At 35.4% G+C, this 25,460-nt stretch overlaps 1 long non-coding RNA gene across 3 annotated transcripts; it reads right to left on the bottom strand.

The window, feature by feature from the left end:
• Window positions 1-4,179: 4,179 nt before the first annotated feature.
• Window positions 4,180-6,975, bottom strand: LOC110721950. 3 transcript variants are annotated; one of them, XR_002511485.1, is made up of 3 exons: window positions 6,088-6,975; window positions 5,873-5,972; window positions 4,180-4,744 (listed from the first exon to the last, which is right to left on the bottom strand). It is a non-coding gene; the product is annotated as an uncharacterized LOC110721950 (long non-coding RNA). The 3 variants fall into 3 exon arrangements; XR_002511484.1 differs by lacking the exon at window positions 4,180-4,744 and adding an exon at window positions 5,052-5,325; XR_002511486.1 differs by lacking the exon at window positions 4,180-4,744 and adding an exon at window positions 5,654-5,768.
• Window positions 6,976-25,460: the final 18,485 nt, after the last annotated feature.

The following is a 25,460-nucleotide window of genomic DNA, read 5'->3' as shown; positions in this document are numbered from 1 at the left end:
CAAACATGCTCAGAGTTCTTTTCAGCACCAAAGACAAGCTTTTCGTTCAGGAAACAATGACAACAAGAGAGCAGGCAACTATTATTGTGATCATTGTAAAATGCTTGGTCACAGCATGCAGAGATGCTACAAACTCCATGGTTTCCCACCTCATTTCAAGTTTGACAAGAATAAGATGGTTGCAGCTATGGTGTAAAATGATGAGTAAGGAATTTCTGCTGATGAGCAAGGACATTTGATGATTCCACCAGGACAAGCTCAACAATACTTGGAGTTTCTTGCTCAATAGAAGATGAACTCAAAGAATAGTGGTGGTTCAAGCAACATCAAATCTGCTAATGTTGTAGGTAAAACTTGTTTACTGTTACCCAAATTGAACAATTGAATAATTCGAAGGTCTTCACCTTTGAACTCATGTATGGACACAAAAGCATCCTTATCATGACAGATATGATAAGTAGCACCACTATCAATTATCCAGATGGAAGAAAAGTGATCATTTCACACAGTGGACATTTGCAGATAGGATCTGACATTGTCTTGCAAGATGCTCTATATATGGCAGATATTAAGTTTAATCTCATATTCATTCCTAAATTATGTTTGGATATGAGTTGTACTGAATTTTTACTGATGATAAATGTAGTGTTCTTCAGAACTCTTCAATGAAGCCACATGTTCTTGGTAGATTGAGGAATGACATATACTACTTGGATGATTCTCTAGTCCAATCAAGTTCTTAGAATAAAGTTGATGCAGCAAGCACATGAACTGAGCAACATCAGAATAATACAAAGCTTTAGCATCTCATGATAGGACGCTTACCAGTTTCTCAGCTTGGGTATGTCTCTTCCTTCTCTAGTAATTTTGATAGTAAGCCTTGTTTGGGAGAATTTTTTTTTGTCAAATCTGTCATGCAGCTAAACAAACTAGGTTACCTTTTAGTTTAGCTCAATAAAAGCAACTACTCCTTTTCAGTTACTTCATTTGGACATTTAAGGCTCTTTTTGGGAGATTACTCACACAGGTTGCAGAATTTTTCTCATTGTTATGGATGATTATATGAGAATGTGTTGGGTATTTTTCATGAAAAATAAGTCTGATGTCACTTCAGTTTTCTCAAATTTTGTTGCTTATGTTGAGAATCAGTTTGATTTGAGAGCCAAGTATGTTAGAATTGATAATGCTCAGGAACTTATTGAAGGTGATATGAAACTGTTTTATCACAATAAGGGCATAGAACATCAAAGGAGTTGTCCTGATACACCCCAGCAAAATGGGGTGGTTGAAAGGAAACATAGGCATCTTCTAGAGACAGCTAGGGCTCTTTATTTCTAATCCAAGTTGCCTGTTGCTTTTTGGAATGAGTGTGTTTTGTGTGCAACACATATCATTAATAGAATGCCTTTACAAGTGATGTCAAACAAAATTTCTTATGAGTTGCTGTTTGGGAAAGTTCCTGATCTTATTACTTGATGGTTTTTGGATGTTTGTGTTATGTTTCAACACTGAAGCAAGGGAGGAGCAAGTTTGATCCAAAGGCAAAACTTCATGTTTTTTATTGGATATTCTCCTGGCCTGAAAGGTTACAAAGTCTTAAACATGGATACCCTAACAGTTCATACTTCTAGGGATGTCATGTTTAAGGAACAACATTTTCCCTTCCACATTTCTTCCTCCCATGCTTCTTCTCCTTTACCTTTCTTTCTTCCCATTGTTACTGATTTCACACCTTTTCTTGATGATAACCTTCCTGAAGTCTTTACTCCTGAATTCCCCTTTACTCCTCCTCGTATTCCTTGCTCTTCTTCCCACTCTTGTCATCTTTCTCCTTCCACTTCTAATCTATCTTCTCCTTCTTTCTTTTCTTCTACTCTTGATACTTCTGACATTTTCGATGATCCAGCTACATCAAAAACTATCTCTGATCTGAAATGATCTGATAGGCCTAGAAAACCACCATCTTGGATGGACAGTTACTACTGTAATTCAGCTCACTGGTGCAACCTGGTCAGTTTTTCTGACCTTCTTGCTCCTTATAGAGCTCTTATTGCTCAAACTGAGTCTCTTGTTGAACCTATTACTTATCAAGAAGCTACTAAGGACCCTAGATGGGTTAAGGGAATGAAAAAGGGGCTTAAGGCTCTTGAAGACAACAGGACATGGATTCTTGTGGAGTTGCCTACTGGTAAAAAGACTATTGGTTGCAAATAGGTATTCAAAATAAAACTCAAAGCTGATGGTTCTATAGAAAGATTCAAAGACATATTGGTAGCAAAGGGTTTTACTCAAAAGTTTGGTATGACTACATTGAAACCTTCAATCTTGTTGTGAAAATGGCCACAGTTAGATGCATCATTTCTCTGGCAGCTAGTAAGGGTTGGCCTTTGTTTCAATTAGATGTTAACAATGCCTTCCTGCATGGTGATTTACATGAGGAATTTTACATGAGACTTCCTGAAGGTTATGATAATGAGGATACAGGAAAGCTTTATAGGCTTCTAAAGTCCTTATATGGCCTAAAACAGGCTTCTAGGCAGTGGTTTGCCAAACTTGTTCAAAAATTGAGTTTCAAAAGCATGTTTGCAAATAAATTGAGTTTACTTATCTTGCACTTATCGTACTTAGCATATTTTGCTAATCCGTATTTCCTATTTGTTTTGGTTTGCCTTGTTTATTTTAATGGTAAGCACTGTTGACTATTTTTAGTTGGGGTCAATAATTGAGCATATGGGAGTCTCGGGATGTTCTTCACCTAGAATTAGGAATGTTGGTCTTTGTTTTTATTATGAGTAATCATGACAATGGTTTCTATTTATTGTTATTATTAATAAAGAAAGAGTTTGATTTTTCGCTGCAAAGTATTGGTTTTGGTTAGTAGTTTGAGTAGCCTTGCATAATCACGCGGCGATAATACGCCTAAATCTATCTCTATGATGTAATTATACGTATTATACTGGTATTTCTTTAGAGGGAGATTTGGGGGTGTTACACCGGTTGACACCAACCCAAAGCTTAGTGCTCATGCCGGGGATCCAGTGGATGACCCGTCGCTCTACAGAAGCCTAGCAGGGGCATTGCAGTATTTAACCTTTACTCGGCCAGATATTTCCTACGCGGTTTAGCAAATTTGCCTTTTCATGCATGCTCCTCGCGAGCCACACTTCAATGCTCTCAAGCGGATCATAAGGCACATCAAATGAACTGCCGACCATGGTCTACACTTGTTCCTATTTGCTCCAAAGCGTCTCATTTTCTACACCGACGCTGATTAGGGGGGCTGCCCCGATTCACGCAAGTCGACTTCGAGCTATTGTGTGTTCTTAGGGGACAATCTGATCACTTGGTCTGCGAAAGGCAAGCAACTTTGTCTCGCTCTAGTGTCAAGGCAGAGTACAGGTGGGTCGCTAATGTAGTTGCCAAATCTTGTTGGCTCAGGAATCTTCTTCTTGAGCTATTTTTCCCTCTTCAACCGGCAACCTTAGTATATTGTGATAATGTCTCAGCTGTTTACCTCTCTAGCGACCTTGTCAATCATCAACGGACGAAGCACATCGAGATGGACATAGACTTCGTACGTGAGAATATGGCCTTGGGTCACATCCGGGTTCTACACGTTCCATCTTCGTATCAGTTTGCAGACATATTTACTAAGGGGTTACCACGACAATTGTTTCTTGATTTTAGATATAGTCTTTGCGGCATCCGTCCTTCTCCCGCTATGACTGCGGGGGTGTGATAGAGAATATGTAATATTCTCTAGTATATTTTGTGAATATTCTTCTGTATAATTAGGTTAATGATATACTCTCATACTCTAGGTTGTAATCCCTATAAATATTATTAATGAGAATAACCTACACTAGGCGAAAACACGTAATCCGCACCGGTTCAAACCCCCCATTTCGCACCGGTCCTTATTTGGGGGGTGCTAAAACCCCATACATTTCGCACCGGTTCAAAACCGGTGCGAAATAAGGCTTTTCGCACCAGTTCTGGCTGAGAACCGATGCGAAAAACCACACTTTTTGCACCGGTTTTGACTTAGAACCGGTGCCAAAAGTCCCGAAAAAAATTTTAAAAAAACTTTTAGCACCGGTTCTTTTCCAAAACAGGTGCCAAAAATGCCCAAAAAAAATAAAAATAAAAAATTTGCATTTTTTTTTTCACTTAAATTGATATATAAACACTAACATATATATAAAGTTACAGAAATTTACTTTTAATACTCCAAAAACCTGTTCTAATGAAGCATATAAACAGCAAACATCGAACTAAGCAGCCCAAACTAAGCAGCTCAACAGGCTACAAAAATAACAAAACACAGCGCAACACCAAAGCAGCAGAGCAAGCACATCAACTCAGCATCACAGCACCCTAGAAACCAGCAACACAGCACTGCAAAAGAAAGCAGACAGCAACACAGCAACACCAACACAGCAGCGCATCACATCAACATAGGAAAACTCGACATCACAACACAGCAGACACAACACTGTAGCAGAAACAGCAGCTCACAGCAACACAGACAGGAAAACCAACCCTGCAGTAATCAAGATAAAAGAACTAGCATCTAATAGCTGAACAGGACAACCAGCTGAGCAGACACAGCCTCACAGATAACATCAACAAAACAGAAACAACTACACAGGAGCATTGATCTTCAGCTGATACAACCATTTGCAATGATCCCTCTTCCACGAATTATCCATGGTGCTCCTATCCTTACAATGGCATAACCTGCCTACATGAAAGGAACAAAAAATTTAGCTAACAAATCATATCCCTTATGATTAGGAAATTTGTAAACATATTCATTCTGAAACAACAAAATTAAATTGTGTACACTACTTATTCTAGTTTCTGTTTCCAAAATCAGTATTATGAAAAATTCATCCTTGTTTGCATGATTCATCAAATGAGATAGAGCTTTTAGAATAATAAGCAGTACATTCTCCTCACTTATTCAATATATACCTGACCAAGATAACTTTTCATGCAGTGGAAACATCTTAATGACCAACTTATGCAGAAATACCCTCTGGAGTAGGTTTCACAAGGCACGATATATAGAGAATCAAAATTTAGAAATTTGGGTCTGAACTTGGAAGGATTTTAGACATTTGGAATAATGTTTGAAATCAATTTGACACAAACTAATACAAAAGCCCTTGTAGTATATGCCTAAATAAGCTTTCATAGAGATCCAAAATTCACATGAAAGAAATTTCACTTGCCAAGCAGAAACAATAGAATATACTCCCGTAGATCCTAGTAGGCTTCTGATGTGCTGCTAATGGAGCATCACTCAATATATCCAAGAATCTATCAAGAAATTGATCCGTGTTAGAGAAAATATGACATGAAATATCAAGGGAAAGAGCCCTTTCGCAAATTCAAACAATTAGGCATGTAGTCATAATCAATAATTTTCTGTCTGCGTAGCATAATCATTGCACAATTTGTTAATTAATCATTGCACAATCCATTAATTTACCTCTAGAAAACAATAAAATGGTTATGAAGGTTTAATTCAGTAATTTATAACATTGTGATACCATATATTGACAATGCCACGGAAACAGTAATGAAAATTGATGTGCTGCTGTAAGTTAGTTTACAAATCAGTTGCTTATCTCTATATTTATGTGCTCTATACAAGGGCTGAAGAATCAATTCAAACTTGAAGATCACAAGCATAGTGCAAGCAAAGCAAGCATCTCATCCATCTAATGCACTATCAAGTGTATGAAAGTCTGAAGCCCATCCTAAGACATGAGTGAAAATAAAAGTTTTCCCCAAGTGATCCTCAAACGTTCACTAGTCAAGGACTTAATCAATTAATCTTAGACTGTAATAACAAACTACTCACCCTGGTCAGTAGTCGAGTGAGGCACAAGAAGCCCGTTTTTGTTTCCTGCCATGAGGTCTTTACAACGGGAATATAATCCGCCAACTCGGATTCAAATATACTGCAAACACACAACAATTCACAGTGTGACTATAAAAAATTAGCCTTATCACAAAATAACCCAAACCAAAGGAACACTAAGCCACTAATAATCTCAGTAGCTTAAGCAAGCAAACCTGTAAAAGTTCTCAGACCTGCCAATTGCGACCAAACAATATGCATTAGTCAACTTAGAGATTACACCCACTTCACAATTGTTCTCAAATTGAAGCCCTACAAAATATCCATCATAAACACATTGAAGCAAACAAAAATTGACACTCAGATCCAATGCTTGAAAAAATTGCCTAATGCATACAAATTTTAATCAGTATGAATATAGTGAAACTCAACTTGTTCATAGGCCAATTATAATGAATTAAACTAATTATTTATCAAAACAAACTCAGATTCATAGCAAAGTTATTGAATAAAAAAAGAAAAAGAAAAAAAGAAACAGTGAACCCAAAATAACGAGTCAAGTTCCAAAATCAAAGAACGCACAATACACAATCTACAGATTCTACACAGCCAAGGTTAGCAAAAACATTACTTGAAATTGGGGAAAAAATTGAGCAAAAAAACGAAGATTAAAAAAAATAAATCAAAAATACAACGTAATACCACAAATTTCAACTAAATCTATAACAAAATCAACAAAAAATACAGCATAAAAGAATATAAAGATGAATTAAGCGAAAAAGAGAAGAAACTTACTTGTAATTGGGGAAAAAATTGAGCGAAAGAGAGATTTATATTAGGGTTTTGTAAGCTTTAACAGGAAAAAAAAAAAAAAAAACCTTTGAAGCGCCGGTACCGGAGGCCGTTAAAGGTGACGGTGTCTTAGTCGGAAGCGTTGCAGGTGACGGTGCCGCCGGTCTAACTGTCTCTCTAACCGTTCACCACTTGCTTTAACTCGAACAAGATTCGAACGAAAATCGAAGACCTCACACGAGAGATGAGAGCAGAACGAGATGGGAATGAAAGAGGAAGGAGAGATGAGAGCAGAACGAAAGATGAGAGAGAATGAGAGCAGAACGAGAGATGAGAGAGAACGAGAGCAGGGCAGAACCAGAGATGAGAGAGAAGGAGAGTAGGACCAGAGAGGGAGAGATTAAAATAAAGAGGCGGATTAGAGAGATATAACAGCCCCGTTTTTTTTTTTTTTAAAAAATTTGGCACCTGTTTGAACCGGTGCAAAAACAGTCTTTAGCACTGGTTTGGATTGAACCGGTGCGAAATCCCTTCCACCCCCTTTTTTTTTTTTTTAATATTTCATAATTGGCATCGGTTTGAACCGGTGCGAAAAAGATGATTTCGCACCGGTTTATTAGGAACCGGCGCGAAAAGTTTTTTTTCCAATCCCGCCCATTTCTTTTCCCACCGGTTTTTAAGAACCGGTGCGAAAATTGCGCTGCGTAATTCATTTTTTCTACTAGTGCTAATCAAGGAGATTTATACACACTTATAGAAAATACAAGGTCTCTTTTAAGACTGTTAAGAGGTTACACTAGATACATTAGTATTATATGAGTAATTCAAATGTCCTAATGATTTGAGTCTTAAGATCTTAATTTGGTGCCAGATTTGAGTTTCCAATAGTTTCATTAATATAAACAACCCTCAAAAGTCAAACAAACTAGTAATAGTTCTTAAATGACATTTATTCTATCATATTACTACTAAAATTATTTGACGTGGATTGTGGTCCATGATAAAATGAACATCGCACAACAATCACTATCACTACTATGCTCCCAAATTATGAATTAATAATTCGAATTGAAGTACATTATCTAGAAGGCTTGTGATTACATGAATCTGTAATATGATAACCGATTCCAAGCAAAGATTATTTTAATACCCCGTTCAAGTCATTGTCAAGTCATTAAACAGTCAGAGTATTTGACACCTCTTTTCTCTTCTAGGCTTCTACCAATTACGATTTACCTTACGATTTCCACCGTTCTTATTCATCTTAAATTATTCTATGTATTAAACTCATAAAAGTGACAACTCTACGACTCTTTGTAATACAATATTCTCTCTTTTTTTTTTTTTTTTTTTTTTTTTTTTTTTTTTTTCTGTCCTATATGATTTATCAGATCAAATACGACAAGTAAAATTACACAATCTATACAAGAATTGCAAAATTGTAAATTACAATATTTCTTTTCATTGTCTATTAATTTTGTTTAAGGAGAACCTTTCAATGTCATCATGCATTGACTTAAAAAAATTGTCTTTTAAAGGAGATCCTTTCATATGTTTCATTGTCGTTGACACCAAAACAGGCTTACCTTGATGCAACGGATCACACAGGGAGTTATAACACCAAACTATTTATGCAGAGTAATAAAATGACGAAGAATAGTGAACTTAGCACACTTGACTAGAAAGTCCAAAAACTAATCAATATAGCTTAAATCAGTGATCCGTACACTGTTATTCCAAGGTTACCCATAAACAAAGATAATCACAAACATGTACTCTCCAATATCATTAATCTGATCAACAAGCTAAAGTGGAGTATTGATTAATTATCGCCTTATTGGAGGAAAAGCTAGAGAACATTAATAAGCTTACAGACTAATTAGCACAAAGAAAAGGTTAATGACAAATGAAGGAAGGGGTCAAACTGGTGGGCCTAAATATGAAAAAGATATTTAAATGCATGTTCCTCTTTATGCATGATCATGTTGTAGATACTATACGAGGGTGCATCTCCTATCACAGGAGAGGTGGGGGTGAGGATCGAACCCTGGTTACATCGAGGAAAGATAGAGCGATTAATCATCCCTCCACTCGATATTACTCATGTTAGTTAGCAAATTCAGTTGATTCTCGTAGGAATAATATATATTCAAGCTAGTGATGTCATTGTTGATTTGCCGACGTTTATGTACAAATATTAAAAATAAATAAATAAATAAATAAAAATAAAACAAAAGAAAAGAAAAAGCTCCATTTAAACGATTAGCTACTTCCTTCTAAAGCTGAATAAATAAGCTGAATAAATAAAGAAAAAGCTTCATTTTTAACACGTTTGGGTATGACATTTGGGACTAAAACCCGACCTGGCCCGATATCTAATGTAGTGTAGTTATATACTTCATAACTACGAGTAACAGTTTGACATCTAAAATATTAGCAAGATATTTCAATATTAAACTAATGGCATGGCAATAAAATTCAAACAATTGTACTCGGTAAAATACTCAATATAAATATAGTGATGATTTGAATATACGAATATCAAACAAAGGGGGGATAATTTTTAATTTTTTTCTCAATGGTGGGAATTATAATAAATCAAGGACATTTGAAATTAATGTTTGAGGTTTTCAAAGTCCCAACACGTTTAACCTTGTAAATGAACTTGTATATCCATAACCTTTTTAAAACAATATGACATGACACGACACAACATAACATGTTTCCTACTTCTATTTAAAATATCGTCAAGGAAAAGAGAACGTCACCAAATCTAGGCTAATTATCAACAAGAGGTCAATGACACAATTGCTATGAAGGGGTCATGCTGGTGGGCCTAAATATGAAAAAGGTATTATATGAATTTCCTCTTTAAGCACGATCATCAGGTCATGCATTCATGTTGTGGAGTAGCTAGGAAAGTACTCCAACGAACAGTGCATTTCATAAAATTCCATGGTAAGGGACACACAAGGAGTCAAGGATATCTAGTGGATGACAAAGTGACAATTGATGATTTGATGGTTTTAAAACTTGAAAGATGAAAAAACAAAATCTAAAGTTTAACTTGATCATTATCATTTTTTTTTTTTTTTTTTTTTGAAACAGTCTATTCTTGTCCGATTTCTTTGAAAAGATGTACAATTATAACATTAGCTTCTAGAGTCCTAGTCGGAGAATGCCAAATACTCGTATTGCAAATAAATTAGCTTAGCAAATGGATTTGTATTTCATATTCATGAAATTATAAAAGTAAAATTCACCAAAGAGCACTTTGGGGTGCATATTTTATTGCCCTCCTTATCCTTTCAATTTTGAAGAAGCTTTGTTTAAACTAGGTTGACTTTTGAAACTTGTAATTAACTTGTAATATATTCCAATACACATTATTTTGCATAACAAGTAAGTCGTAAATTGTTCTTGAACCACTTTTTTTTTTTTTTTTTAAATAAAAAAAAAATTGAAAAAGTGTATCAAATTAAAACATGACCCAAAAATAAATGTAACAATAATTAGCGTAATAATTAAATGGACTCGAGCCATAAGGCGAGCCAAGTCACCCTTCAAGGATATACCGTGGCACTACACATTGGCTAGACGGCTACACTAACTAGCACTCCAAAAACATAAAATGTACCCCATTCATTTACTTTGTGACACGGTGACTTGATAATTCTACTTTGTGAAATAAAGAGCAGACTTAATCCTTGATTAGAAACAAGTGGAAAACGTTATCTTTGATTCTTTGACACTTGAAAATTTTAGGCTTTTTCATTTCAAGAATCCCTTATGTGAAGTACTACATATTTCTCGTATATATTATGCACTTTTTATTAATTTGAAGTGTCCCTACTCATGATTCCTCAAAAAAAAAAAAGGGGGGGGGGGGGGGGGGGGGGGGGGGTGGGGGGGTGGGTTGAGGGGTGTCCCTACTCATGAGATGCAAAATACATTTTGTCTTCCTTTTTCTACTAATGTATTCATTCATATGTGTCATACATATTCATAATAATACGATTATGTTATACTATCAAACTTTACTCCATTTATGAACATTAATATATAAAGTTACTCAACACTCCCTTTCACATCAAATTTCACATCAAATTTATTTTATTGTAAATATGTTAATATATAGGTAACTATTTAATTTAAATCTCTCAATAATTATGACTATTGCTATATAATTATAAAAGTTCTAAAACAAACAAATCCCAAAATTTAATAGGATGATATAAGGAGTTGAATTTTACATATACCATCCAATGACATAATTTTACACCATAGCATGTTGCTAATGTGTATATATACGAAATTTCCACAAAATTTCATTGGTGAGATTTTCAAATATATATTTTTGGTATAAATAGCACCATTTCATTTTCTCACCCTCTAACCTCCCTCATTATTTCTCCCCTCTCCTCTGCTTCAATTCCTAAAGTTCTAACTTCTAACCCTCCAAAAAACACAATTTAAAAATATATATATATATATATATATATATATATATTAAAGAAAATGGTGAAGAAGATGGAGAAGAAGAATGAAGTTAGCTCAGTTAACTTGAAACCTAAAAAAGGAAGTGTTATCCCAGCTAAGAGGAAGCTTATCAAACGCATCATTTTCGATCATTTTCTTTCATTTCTTCTTTCTCCTTCCTCCAAAAACTCTGTTTTCGATGGTGATGCCGGTTGCAGCAATATCAACAACAGTGGCGCCAGCAACAGCAACAACAACAACAACAATCATAAGGTTTTTCCGGAGAAACAGTAACATGGATACCAAGTGTGTACGATCAAGATTGTTTCATCAAGTTTTTTTTTTTTTTTTTTTTTTTTTTTTTTCAGTCCAACTAATGATCTAATATATAGTGCCCTGATGATACTCTGTTTTCTGTGATTGAATTATGTTGTTTTTGTTGGGTAACTCGAAAAATCTGCTTTTACTCTGCTTGTATTCATATACTACTCATAAACGACGGCGAAATCAGGGAATAAGCAAATTACACATTGCAAATATTGTAAAATCGATGAAATGTGCAACAAAAATCTAAAAGCATTGTGATTGTCCAAAATTAGTAGTCACGTTAATTGAATTAGCCAATTCGGATTACTAAAGTAGTAATAGTGCAACAACATTTGGTTGTCCTAGTAGTGAAAACTATGTTGCCTAGAAGTCGAATTAATAATACTGGTATCTTGGATAATTGTTGATAAATTTAGTGAATTAGGGCTTCTTTTTATAGGCTCAATACCTTTTTAAAAATTTAGTTAGTCCATCCAATACATGATTATGCTTTCATTATTTAGAAAATAATTGTCCATTTTAAGATTGCAAACAAGATAATTCTCTAATCTCTAAATATACGAAAGTGTATTAATATTATAAGGGTAATTTAAATGTCGTAGTGATTGGAGTCTTAATATCATAAGGCCAGGTTTATGTTCCAATAGTTTCAATATAAACATTAAACAACCCTTAAAAGTCAAAACAAATTAGCAATGGTTCTTTAATGACTCCCTATCATATCATTACTTAATTTATTTGATGTGGATAATTATGGTCCATGAAAGGATGAAAATCACTCAACGATAACAATTAGTATGTTAAAAAATTGTGAAATAATTTTATTGAAGTACATTATATCTAAAAGGGTTCTGATTATATTAATTTGAAACATGACATCCAATTCCAACTAAGGGCATGCTTGGATTGGGGGAGATATATTAATAGGGTAATAAAAGTCAAACTAAGCAAAATAAAAGTGAAAATAGGGAAGGAGGAGATAGTGATGGTGTGATTGTAAGGAAAATTATGTAGTGATGGTGTGGTATGAGGTGAAGAAAGAGGAACTAATACCCTCATTTTGGAGGTAATAGTTACACTAAGGGGAGGGTGGGTAACTATTACTCTCATCATGAGGGTAATAATTCCTCCATCTCTCTCTTTTCCTCATAGCACAATTACTTTATTTAATTTGTAAACATCATGCCTCCTACAACACCTCTAATTACTTATGTTTTTTCAAGTTTGACTTTTATTATCCCTTTAATATATTACCCCTAATCCAAACAAGACCTAAAGTTAATTTTTTAGTACCCGTTCGAGCCATTGCTAAGTCATTAGACAATCCGAGTATTAGACATATCTCTTCTCATTCTAGGCTTTTTTCAATCTACTCCGTATCTAACAGCTTCCACCAACCTTGTTCATGTTCAATCATTCTATTATATGTATCAACCTTATAAACATAACAACTCCACAACAACCATAATAGGCAATATTTGCAAACATTTTTATCTCATTTTTACTGGTCTCAATGATTTAGTATTGCAAAATTGAAAATTACTTGTACAATACTCCTTTCGTTGTCTAAGGAGATTTTATTTTTTGTTAAAGGAGAAGCTTTCAATGTCATTGTCATTCATAAAAACACGCTTACCTTGACCCCAACGGCCTAACCCCACTTTTTATTTGCCTACATTTGTTTATTTGAGTAGGATTTTTGTTACTCCTTTAATTCCAACACTTTGTTTTCTCTCTACTCGTTTTTCATACACCCTTAGCTTATCCCTATTTGTTTTGCTCCATTTTATTTTTCACAATTTTTAAAATACATCTTAAAATGTAATAGTAAATATCTTTAAATTCATGTGAAAAAATTATAAAAATGTGATATTCTAAAATTACATTGAAACGAATCCAATAAGATCCACACATAACTATATTATTTCTTAATCTGTATGAATTAGTGACAATTTGTGGTCAAAATTATTATTATTTGACTATAAAAGTAAACAGAGAGAGTACTTTAATGGCAAAACACCAAAGTACATACGTAAATTAATAAACACAAACTACTGGGTGCGGACGTCCGCACCCAACAGTTCGTGTGGCAACCCTTTCCCCTTCAAACACATTACCCGACGAAGATGACGAAGTGCGATTTGCGATGTATGGTGGACGAAACTATTGCAATCGAAAATACTGCTTGGGTGCTGATAGATTTCGATTGCTTCACCATCGCACCACTGCACCAAATCGGCTTCTCATTCCAAATTGAAACTACTGCAATCGAATTTGTGCGATTTGCTGGGTGGTTGGCTGGGATGGTGTTAATTTGGAGGTTGTTGGCCGTGGTGGTGTGAGTTTAGAGTGGTTGGCTGCAGTGATGTGAGTCGTTCGAGTAAGTGTGAGTTTGGAGGTGGTTCGGTGGTTGGTGGGTGCGGTGGGTTCGATGGGTTGGTGGTTGGTTGTGGTGGTGTGAGTTTGGAGGTGGTTCAGTGGGTTGGTGGTTGGCTGCTGCGAATTGCGATGGTGTGAGTTTAGGGGTGGTGAAGAGTGAGGGAGTGCGTGAGTAGTTTGGCTGATACATTTCTGTGTTGTTGGCTTATTTTTGGGTTGTTGATATTTTGGGTTGTTGGCTGATACATTATTCATTTGAAAGAAAGAGAGGAAGAAGGGGGAAAGAGGAGAGAAAAGGAAATAAAATATATTGTATGTTATTAATCATATTAGCCAACAAAGGATGCATATCAGCCATTAAAATGAACATATCAACCAATTGACATGATGTCTGAAATCAGTCAACATTAGGGACATATCAGACATTAATAAAAACGTATCAGCCAACAAAAGAAATATATCAGCCAACAAAAAATACATATCAGCCAACAAGAGGAAATATATCAACTAACAAGAGGTACTTATCAGCCAACATAAGGAACATATCAGCCAACAAATTAAAGGAAGCATATCAGCCAACTAAAGGATGAAATCAGCAAACAAAAACAACAGGTAAGCCAACAAAATAAATATATTAGCCAACAAAATGAAACATATAAGCCAACAATTAAAATATACATATCAGCCAACAAAATAAAAAAAAATAAAAAAAAAAAAAAAAAAAAAAGCCAACAAAAGGAATACATTAGCCAACACAAAAACCATATTAGCCAACAAATGAAACATATCAGCCAACAAGTCAAATATATTAGCCAAGCCTCCCGCACCAAATTTGCGTGCAGACGTCTGCACCCAATACCTTCTCATTAATAAAATAGCAAAGAATAGTGAAAATAGCACATTTAACTTAGAAGTCCAAGAAGGGTAGTGTTATCCCAGCTAAGAGAGATCTTGTCAAATGCATTATACTACCTCTATTTTTTTTATTATTTGTAACAAAGGAATAATTAATATTCTACAAATAATACCCCTTTATTGCATACAATAAAAAGCAGCGGAGGTAGTATTAGATCAACTGGTGTCATTCGTAAAAAGAGAAGTAAACAGATATTAATGCATGAATGGTTACGTTTGACAAGTATAAGAATTTCAACATAGCTTGAATATAGTACAATCACAAAAACCTTAATAAGGAGTTGGAAAAAGAAAAAAAAAAAAAAAAAAAAGGGCTAATTACCATTAAGCATAATTTTAAGCTTACTGTTCCATAAACCTCAATTCATAAAGCTACTTATCACAATAACAACTTATCACAACAACTACTTAAGCTAATAAAAATATAAAATTGAAGCAAAAACTAATTAAGATACCTTAATTAATTAGTGATCCATACACAGTTATTCCAAGTTTACCAAAAAACAAAGATAATCACAAACATGTACACTCGAATATATCATTAATTTAATTTACAAGCTAAATTAATGATTAATTTATTGGAGGAAAAGAGAACATCAATAAGCCTAGAGGCTAATTACTTAATTAGCACAAAGAAAAAGGTTAATGACGTATTTGCAATTGAAGGGGTCATATTGGTGGGGTTAAACATGAAAAATTCTTTATTTGAATATTACCAACTGCATGTCAGCATGTTCCTCATTATGCATGATCATTCGGCAATTAAAAATTTGCAAAAAAACAGTGCAATTTTATGCATACGAAGGGAACTCAAGGTTACTTAGACTAAAGGTGTCAATTTAGGTGAACAGGCTTTGTTAGATGAAGTTGGGTTGAATTTATTTTAAATTAGAGTCAACTTGAAATTTAAAATTGTTTTTTTTTAGTCGGTTTCGGATCAAGTTGATCGAGTAGGTTTTTGACAACTCTAATTTTGATAATGCCTTATTGATTGGTTCACAATCATGGTGACACGGCGTCATTTTAAAAATAGATGTCACGATAATATTACCTCTACCTTATTTGGTAAAATTTTCCACTTGTAATTCCAACAATCTTTCGAGGATCATGGAGTGGAGGGACGGTTTGTCCCTCCATCCCTCCCAAGTGTGACTTAGGTTCGATCCTCACCGCATCCTTCCTGTGATAGGAGAGGCGCCCCCCGTATCTTATCGTGGAAAAAAAAAAAAAAAAAAAAAAAAATTCCAACAATCTTTCAAGGACGGGGATGTAGATATGGATCGGAGTGATGGATCAAAATTGAGTAAAGGTTAACGTTGTATTAAAAAAATGATAATACGTTAAGATGGAAGTTAGTTAGCAAATTCAGTTGATTCTGGTAGGATTATATAGTCAAGCTAGTGATGTCATTGTTAATTTGCCGACTGTTATAATACTCGTACAGATATTAAAAGGTTTTATTTATTTATTTACTATTTAAACAATTAGCTACTTCCTTCGAAAGCTAAATAAATAAGGGAGTACCCTTTCTAATTCTACTGGTGGTATATCATTTTCTCACCTCTATCTGATCACATTACCTCCCTCCTTGTCTCTCTCCTCTTTGTCAAAACCAAAACAAGCAGAAAAACACAAATATGGCAAGGAAAATGGAGAAAAAGGGTGAAAATAACACATTTTACATTAGAATTTTCAGTAGTGTTATCCCAGCTAAAAGGAAGCTAGTGAAGCGACTCATTTTCGATCAATTTGTCTCTTTTTTCGTTTCTCTTTGTTCATCTTCCCACTCTACTTCCGTCATGCGCAACAGTGGCGGTGGCGGTGACGGCGACGGATATGGCAGCAGCAGCAACAACAACAGTAGTGGCGAGGCCGGTGGCAGTGGCAACAGCAACAATAAAAATAATTATCAGGTTTATCCGACGGAATAGTAACATAACATATTTTTAGATGTTGGGTTTTTGTTTACAGAGCTAAATAATTATATGTTGTGACGATTTGTATTTTGCATCTTTTATTTTTGGCGAACGAGGGCAATGAAGGACGAATAATATAGATTATTTGTTTGTTTTTGTTAAAATGTATCTGGCTGATTTGTTATTTGCTGCTTGTGAAATTTTATGATTCGTCCATTTGGGAATTGGGATCTGTTATTTTAATTATTGGTGGGTAATTAAAAGTTTATTACTAGATGCTCTGTTTTCTCCATTTGAGATTAGAGCTGCTCATCAATTAGATGACCTGTTGACCCGGCCCGATCTATCCCGAGAAGAGCATGGGTTTTGATTAACCCAAAAAAGTGTTTTGGGTATGAAACTAAAACCCGACCTGGCCCGATATCTAATATAGTACAGTCTAGTTATACTTAAATACTTAATGAGTTAATATTCAATCAACTTAAGCAGTTAGGCATCTAAAATATTAGCAAGAAATTTCAATATTAAACTAATGTTGCGACAATATAATTCAAACAATAGTAACTAGAAAAATATAATGATACACTGATGATTTGTAATAAAAATTATCAACAAAGGGGGGATATATTTAATTTTCACAATGATGGGAATTATAATTATCAAGGACATTTGAAATTAATGTTTGAAGTTTTTAAAGTCTCAACCTGTTTAATTTGGAACATAAATACTCCGTATGTATTCTCATTGGATGACAGCTCTTTTAAAGGCAGCATGACTGCATGGCATGACACGATACATTTTCCTAACTCTAATTAAAATACTGTCAAGTAAAAGCAAACACCACCAAGTCTAGGCTATTTATCAAGTAGAGCTAAAGAATTTAATGGCACAATTGCTACTAAAGGGGTCATGCTGGTGGGCCTAAATATGAAAAAACTAATAGATTAAAAGAAAAGGAAAATTACAAACTAATATATATATATAGGAAATTGCTAGAATGAGAAATGAGAAAGCTAATAATATTCTAACACATGTCATTGTCAAAATATGAGAAAGTTGAGAATAAAAAAAAAATAAATAAATAAATAACAAAAAAAAATAATTGAATTTTAAACTAAGATGATGTGTCAATGGATTAGTGGCTTTCTCATTTCTCATACTAGCAATTCCTTATATATATATATACATACCAGGAATAACACGTGTTACTTTCTAGTGTTGTTTTTTCCCTCCAAAACTGTTTTTTGCTCTTTTTTTTTTAATTATTTTTTAATTTTTTTTTTTTTACTTTTTATTGTAAATATACTTTATATATATTCATCAAATCATTTGATTGTGATTCACTTTCCTAATAAAAATATATATATTTGTGATTCATATATTTTCCATATCTTTTATTGTATATTATTATTATTATTATTATTATTATTATTATTATTATTATTATTATTCAATCTATACCGTAATATTAAAACAGACACTAGGAAGAAATCGATTCTAGAAATAACACGTGTCACAATCTGGTACTATTTTTTTCTCTAAGTTTTTTTCCACAGTGACATCAACTACTTATTGTAAAATATACTAAAAATATTCACCAAATCATTCACTTACTTAAACAAAATATATATTTGTGATTCACATATTTTCCATAAAATACTATTCTAACGTCTATTACTTTGTATATATATGGAGTATATATTCTTTCCTAATCCTTATGCAATATTTTATTCCTTTAAATCTTCAATATATTATATATGTAGTAATTTTGTAAGAAAATAAAAATAAAAAATTATGCGTTTTAGAAATAATTGATTCATACTTGATTATTACTACTACCTCCGTTAAGTTTTAGTTGTAACTTTGAGGTGCAACACGAATTCTAAGTCAAAATTTCTTAATGATGATTATGGGATAAATGGGTACGTGATTAAAGAGGAGAGAGATAAAGTAAACTTGATTAATTAACCACCCAAGCCACTCACCACACCAGGCCACCACCACCAAAAGCCCCCTAAACCTAGACCACCCACCACCACCGACGCCATCGAACCCCCAAACCCAGACCACCACCGACACCACCAAAACCCCCAAACCCAGACCACCACCACCACTGAAACCCCCTATGCCAAGACCACCGATCGACACCACCAAAACTGCCACTGAAACCCTCGACACCACCTAAACCTAGACCACCCACCAACACCGACACCATCGAAACCACCCACAAACCCACGAAAATCACCGAAACCACCCAGGCCACAAACCCACGAAAATCACCTAAACCACCCACAAACCCATCGAAAATCACCAAAACCACCGACACCACCCACAAACCCACTGAAACCCTTAAATCCAAACCACCCACAAACCCACAAAAATCACATCCATAAAACCCACGAAAACAACCACGTGTTGCTTCCCTTCTTGCCGCAAAACCACCATACCCACGACGACGAAGTTGCTGCTAGCCTGCTAGTAGTGCATGCCAGAGTCGAAACCAAATGGAGGTTGAGATAAATGGAGATTGAGAGGAGAGAGAAAGAGCCAAGTTGAGAAGAAGGAGGTAGAATGTTCAATCTTCATTCATCACATCTAATGAATTGATGAAAATCTATGGATTTACTTGAGGAAAAATAAATTTGGTAGGTGGGAAAATGGGTTAATTTTTGGTGTGAGTTGTTAGATTAATATTCAGATTAAGTTGTTAGTGTAATTTAATTAAGGAAAATTTGTCAGAAAAAACCTTTTAAATGGGTCATTTTGCAAGAAGAAACCTTATAAACGATTCTTTGTTAAAAAAAACCACTACGATTACTTTTTTTGTACAAAGAAGCCTGGCCTCTATTTTCCGGCATTGACTCTCCTTTTCTGGCGTTGACCAATTGAAATTCCTACTTGCTGCCACTTCTTTTGATAATTGCACCCCCCCTCTAATTTTCCCTTTGCCTTCTTGAATGCTCTGAAGCAATATCACATCAAATTGGGCTACTCACTCTTTGTCTCTGCGCTCGCCAATAATACCATCACCATTAATTGAGGTAAGTGGAAAGTCATAAGTTGTTTACTCGAATTAGTAATTTGAAAATTGGGGCTTTTTGTATGAAATTGGAAATCTGATTTTGTTACTGTATCAATGGCTGATGGAGGAAGAAAGGAGAGGCTTGGAAAGAGGACGCTTGGACGCTATACAAGGTTTCTCAATTACGTAGTAAAGTACAAACCCAGGTATGTTCTTCAATTTCCTACTCATTTGCACAATTCGCGTTTAAATGCATAGTCTTTATTTCCAAAAAACGATAATTAGTAAATTAAATTTACCTGATTGTTGTTGGTTGTTTGATGATTTTGAACACTGATTCTCGAATAATACATGCAAACTGGATTGAATTGTTGAATTTTTTTACTTGAATTGTTGAATGTTTTTACTTGAATTGTTCATTTGTTGATGAAGTGTGTTGAATTTTCGGAATTTTGGTTTTGTTGGTGTGTGTGTCAGGTTCAACGGTAGAGTGAATGTGTTTGAACCTCGGTTTAAATTCATGGAACCCATTAACATTAGGATGTACTATGGTGGGCATTTTGTGACTAAGAAAAACATTACAACTTATGAGAAAAAACCAAATGTAGACCCAACAAAGTATGGAATTGCTTTGCGTGTGAATGTAGAGGAGGTTTGCTATTTTGAGTTTGCCTACTGGATTAAGTCTGACTTAGGCTTTGATGATATTGGGGAAATTTGGTATAGGAAAAAAGGATGTTCTTTACACACTGGGAGGGCTAGAATAGAGGGGGATAAGAACATAACAGAGTTCCTTGAAGCACCTGAGAAAGATGCATTTTATCACCTTTATGTTGTGCATGAGGACAAGATGGATGATGTTAATAGGAGGTTAATTTATGGGCCAGGTGTTGCTTTTTACACAGACAGTGAGAGCACAAGTGGGAGAGGTAGTGATATGGCAAGCAATGGGGTTGGTGAATCATTAAATAATCAAGAGGGGGGTCCACCAACACACAAAGTTCATGACTTCCAAACTAAAAACCCTAGATCTGAGCTTTCCAGCAGCCAAAGAAACTTTCACAAAATAGTTTCAGAAACTGTTCTCCCCTCCAAACCAGTTCATAGAGCCACAAGGCCAAAGCTTCCAATAATTTCAGCTCACAAAAAACCACCCACCCAATTCATTGAAATAAGTACCCCTTCCAATTCTGCCAGCAGCTTCCCTGTTCTTCCAGATGTCACTGTTTTGCCTGCATTGTCTACCTTGCCAGAAACCAACCCAGAACCAAACACCAAGCAGTTGATGGTTATTGAGAATGACACAACCAACTTCAGGGAGGCAGAACCAACTGGTGAATTAAGTGACTATGAGGTGCAACATTTTGAGGAGGATGATCCTGAATTAAGTGAAAATGAGGTCCAAGATATTGAGGATGATGATGCTGAATTAAGTGACTATGATTATGAGGATAAAGATGATGATGATTTATTTGATGAGTTTGTAGATCATGATATACAGGAGGGTTACTAGGAGTTTTAAGTGTCTGTCAAAGGGTGTTGAGGATAATGATTTTGAGCAGAATGGTGAGGATGGTTTGCAGATTGGGAATAATGAGGACATAGTGGATTCAGATGATGAAGTGGTGAGTGAGGTTGGTTCAGATGATGAGGGGCCAGTGTATCCTGAGTTCAACCCAGATACTGATTTTAAGGGCAAAGTGGTGTTGAGTAAAGGCTTAAAGTTCCCAACTAACAAGTGCTTTAGGAGGGCTTTACAATACCATGTTATTGACCATGGTTATGACTTTTACTTTCTGCATAACAACAACCAAAGAGTGAGTGTATATTGTGCTAATAGATGTGGATGTCCTTGGAAGAGAGCAAGAATTGTGGAATGCACATGCAAAGCTAGAAGGAAGTGTAGGTTTAAGATACATTGCATGAAGTTAAAAGGGGTGGCAACTTGGCAAATCAAGAGTCTTAGGCTTAAGCATATATGTGGGCATCAACATAAGAACTCAAAGATTAGTTCATAATACTTAGCTGAGAGGTACCTTGAAGACTGGAGAGATGACCCCACATGGAAGCTAGCAGCATTTATTAAGAGGGCAAGAAGAGAGTGTAGAGTAGAAATAAAGTACTACTTGGCATGGTATGCTAGGCAGAGGGCATTCAAGATGATTTGGGGGATGCAGCTTTGGAATATGAGAAGGTTTGGGATTATGCAGCTGCCATAATGAAGTATAACCTAGGAAGTACAGCTGTTATGAAGGTAGATGGAGTGCTTAACCCCCAACCTGTTTTCCAGAGGCTATATGTGTGCTTGCAAGCCTGCAAGCAAGGATTCATGGCAGGATGTAGGCCAATCTTGGGAGTGGATGGTGCTCACTTGAAGGGGGCTTATCCAGGCATTCTACTGACAGCTGTGGGGAAAGATAACAACAACAACATCTTCCTAGTAGCATGGGCAATTGTAGAAGTAGAAAATGGAGAAACTTGGACATGATTTTTGGAGTTGTTAAGACAGGACATTGAGTCAGTTGCAGACTCTGTCACTTGGGTGCATGAAGCTGATGAACTCACTTACATGAGTGACAGGCAAAAGGTAATTGTGTTGCTTACAACTTTGTTCTTTTGTTTAACCAAACTTACCTATGTTATGCTTATTGCTTACTCTGAACATATGAAACAGGGCCTATTGGATGCATTTGCCACAGTCATGCCTAATGCAGACACTAGGTACTGCTGCAGGCACATTTGGAGCAACTTCAAGAACAAATTCCCTGGGACTGTCTACAAAGAGCACTTTTGGAAAGCTGCAAGATCTACCACAGAGGTACAACCTGTATTACAGCATATTCAATTGCTTGCTTGTATTTGCAACATATCTTACATGTCTCTTGCTTTTGTGTTATTTTGCTTATGTATGGCCATAGCATCACTTCAAGCAGCATATGCAAGACATCAAGAACCTGAGTGTAGATGCCTTCAACTACTTACAAGCCATCCCAGCTGCTCATTGGTCAAGACACAAATTCAGCACCTTCTCCAAGTCAGGTATGCTCTTGAACAATTGTTGTGAGAGCTTCAACAATGTTCTTAGAGAAGCTAGAGCCAAACCTATTCTACAGTTGATGGAGTGGATAAGGAGATATGTAATGGGAAGGTTTTTTTGCAAAAAAGGAAGGGCTGAAAACTTTCAATGGTGTGATCATGCCAACTGTTCTAAAGATGGTGCATAGAGGTCTGCAACAAGTGTCCAACATGAGAGTAAGTCAAGCTCACTTAATGGAGTTTGAAGTTGATGACTCAGGAGACACCTATGTTGTGAATCTGGAAAACAAAGCTTGTAGCTGCAACAGATGGACTCTTATGGGAATTCCTTGCTGGCATGCACTTGCCTGTATTCAATTGAGAAGGCTAGACATTGAGAACTTCATCCACCCAGCTTATCATGTGGAGACCTACACCAAGGCATATGCTCCAACCTTTAAAGCAATGCCAGGTCATCAGCAGTGGGAAGTCACTCCTTATCCCAGGCCATTACCTCCTGCACATAGAAACTTACCTAGCAGGCCTTCACATAAGAAGAGAAAGAAAGAAGCTGGAGAAGATAAGGAGAGGAAGAATGTCAAGAGGGCAAAGGTGCAAAACAAATGCTCTAACTGTGGTGGGTTGGGGCATTACAAGAATAAATGTCCAACCCCACCTATTGATAAGCCAAAGAGGCAGCCTGGAAGACCAAAGAAAGTTGCAGCAACAGGGCAACCAGTAGCAGGCCAAGCAGCAGGAACTACCTCATCCCAACAACTGAGTCAATCAACCAAAGCTTCTCAACAGTCCATCTCACTGTCTGCACCCCAACATGGAACTCAACAAGCTCATTAAGTTAATCAAACTTTTAATGTTAATACCTATATGCTTTGACAACTAATCTTTTGAAAAACAATTGGTGTACTTGTTTTTTACACCAACTTATGTTATGGCAGTTCTGTTTTGTAAAACAATTGGTGTACTAGTTTTTTACACCAACTTATGTTATGGTATGGTATTTCTGTTTTAAGCAATTTCATTAGTTCAATTCCTCTTACATTGTGTGCATGTTATTGTTGCTTCAACATTTGTAACAATATTTAGAAATCAAAACATGAAGTGAGTAAACAAGATGGCATAAAAACAGTAGATACACTAGTAGAAAAAACTAATTTAGAAGCGGTTCAAACCCCCTAATTGGAAGCGGTTTTGAACCGCTTCGGTTTGGGGGGCTTGCCATTGTCAGTTAGAATTGGAAGCGGTTTGGCGCCAAACCGCTTCCAATTCCTATTTTTAAAAAACAAAAATTCTACAATTGGAAGCGGTTTTGGCGCCAAACCGCTTCCAATTGTAGAATTTTTTTTATTTTTTTTTTATTTTTTATAATTTATTACTAATAATATTAATATAATAATATTATTAGTGACCTTTCACAATAATTCAGTATTATTAATTAATAGTAAAATAATATTATTAATCGATATAAATTTATTATTATTAATTAATAATAAAATTAATATTATTAATTAATAATAATATTAATATTAGTTACAAAATAATACAATAATATATATAACACGAAATAATTATATATATAAAAAGTAACATCATTAATATATTTAATGAACAACAATATTTAATTACACCAAAATATATTAAGATTACAATTAGAAATACTACGTACATACTAATACATACTTAATTAAAATAATGTTGACAATAATAAGTAATTAAAAAAGTCAAGCTAACAAACCAATATAACCATTACCGCAATTCTACATGCCATCAAATGTGACGAAAAAAGCCCACATGTCGCGAACTTCATTGATTTCATTCCTTATTAACGGGCCTTCTCTTTGAACCTTGCAAAACTTTAGAGAAAAAAAAAACCAAACATTGTCATGAGTATTACAACACCGAAATTCACCGAAAATCACCAAAATGGCCGAAATGCACAAAAATGACATGCATCACGTACATGTACATGCTGTTGGGCAGCTGCCTGGCTGGGCTGTTGCCTGGCTGGGTGCCTACCTGCCTTGGCTGCTGCAGTGGCCTGGGCAGCCTGCCTTGGCTGCTGCACAGCCTGGGCAGCGTGCCTTTGCATATTGCGTGTTATGCTTGTGTTTTGTTCAGTGCAATAATGAAAACAATTAATAGGTTGAAGATAGTAAAAGCATACCTCATCTAGTTGTTGTGTGTCCTTGCAACTACTGACTATGTCAAGCATAAACCTCATAACGTATAGGGCACAGTCAAGTCCGTTGTCTTGTTGCGCACACTGACATGCCACAAAGGATATCAAATCATGCATAGCCATAACCGAAGCCAAGTATATCCGCAGCAGAACGACAATGTAGCTTCTTCATAACACTTTAAGAAAGTAAGTTCAAAGTTAGAAACATAAATACTCAATGGTTTAAGTGAGGTCAATCAACAATAGGAAGCAATATGTACCTATTCAATATATTATTCACTAGCAACCTACGTGGTGGATTCTGATGAAGTGAATCAAAGTGGTAGATTGTGTATTTGGAAACACAAATCACCAAAAGGGTCCAATGAGCACTGCATATATTGAAAAAACGTCAACAAATATACGCCACAGTTAACTGCATTTTCAAAATTTTTTTAAAAAATAACTACTGAATTTATGACATTTGTAGACGTACTCCTCAAAACATGGGGCTAATATGAACTTATCTCCCGCACGCGTTGATGCCTTGATACTCCGTTCTAGGTA

Source organism: Chenopodium quinoa, unplaced genomic scaffold (assembly GCF_001683475.1).
Source record: "Chenopodium quinoa cultivar QQ74 unplaced genomic scaffold, ASM168347v1, whole genome shotgun sequence".
Lineage (NCBI taxonomy): Eukaryota > Viridiplantae > Streptophyta > Magnoliopsida > Caryophyllales > Amaranthaceae > Chenopodium > Chenopodium quinoa.
The sequence above is the reverse complement of the archived record's forward strand: the minus strand, read 5'-3'. Positions and strand labels throughout refer to the sequence as shown.